General features: G+C 36.5%; 1 pseudogene; it reads right to left on the bottom strand.

The window, feature by feature from the left end:
• Positions 1 to 224: 224 nt before the first annotated feature.
• On the bottom strand, positions 225 to 386 carry LOC114229370 (U4 spliceosomal RNA; annotated as a pseudogene).
• Positions 387 to 1,080: the final 694 nt, after the last annotated feature.

A 1,080-nucleotide genomic window follows, 5' to 3' on the forward strand; every position in this document is an offset into this window, starting at 1 on the left:
ATCGTATATGCACGCTAAAATCTCTAGGAGAGAAGTACAAGTATGCCTGCAATTTGCCTTGGAAAAAAAAAAAAAAACACCCAGGCTTTTGCATGTGTCAAAACTTATCTAATGATTTAGATTTAGATTTAGATTTAGATTTAGATTTAGATTTAGATTTAGATTTAGATTTAGATTTAGATTTCACCTAAGATTTAGATTTCACTATTATATAAATTTTACCTTTAAAAAATGAACTGAGAAATATTAAACCCCATTAATTATATGCATGATAAAATGTCTGGGAATGAAGTACACTTATGTCTGCAACTTATTTTGTTTTCAATTAGTAATAATCATGCCTCGGACAAACTTCATTGGCTATGATACTGCCACTGTGCAAAGCTGCCTGCAACTTATTTTGAAATGCATCAAAAAATAAGATGGAAGGATGTAAAGCAAACACGATGTTAACAAGCATAGAGCCTAGGTAACATACACTTTCAACAATCTTCCAAATTGTCTTTATATTAAAATTTTTCATAATAAAAGTTTAGGGAGGAGAATGGTCACCTATTGGTGACCAATCGCAATTTGCAAATGGCACTAATCCTGAAACCACACTAAGACACACAGATAAAGAATACTAAGAAGGGGCGGGAGGGGGGAGCATAAGTAGCAAATAAGATAAATCACGGGAGGTTTATTTTTTAGGCACAGGGAAAATGGAGGGAGGAGTAAAGAACATTAAGAACCTCATTAATAAGACCCTGGTAAGAAAAATCCTGCAATCAGCAGGTAAAAAATGTGATTGCAATTTTGTTTTTTAAATGTCTGCAGGGCACGTAATAAAATATTTTTATTACAACAAAAAGAGAAAGATTGTTTTGCTTTCTGTTTCAGGTTAATCAACTGCTATCAATACCTTCTGGGGAGAGGAATCACACTTAATGAAGGGCCCCCTACCGTAGAGCAGCTTGGTGGTTTTGGGGAAGTGGGGAGAGACAGAGAGAAAAAGATGGAGACGAAGTAGAAGAGAGAAGCAGGGAGCTAGAAGGAGGCGGGGGCGGGGGTGGGGGGCGCGGGATCTGAAGTTACAGT

Source organism: Eptesicus fuscus, chromosome 2 (genome assembly GCF_027574615.1).
Source record: "Eptesicus fuscus isolate TK198812 chromosome 2, DD_ASM_mEF_20220401, whole genome shotgun sequence".
Taxonomy (NCBI): domain Eukaryota; kingdom Metazoa; phylum Chordata; class Mammalia; order Chiroptera; family Vespertilionidae; genus Eptesicus; species Eptesicus fuscus.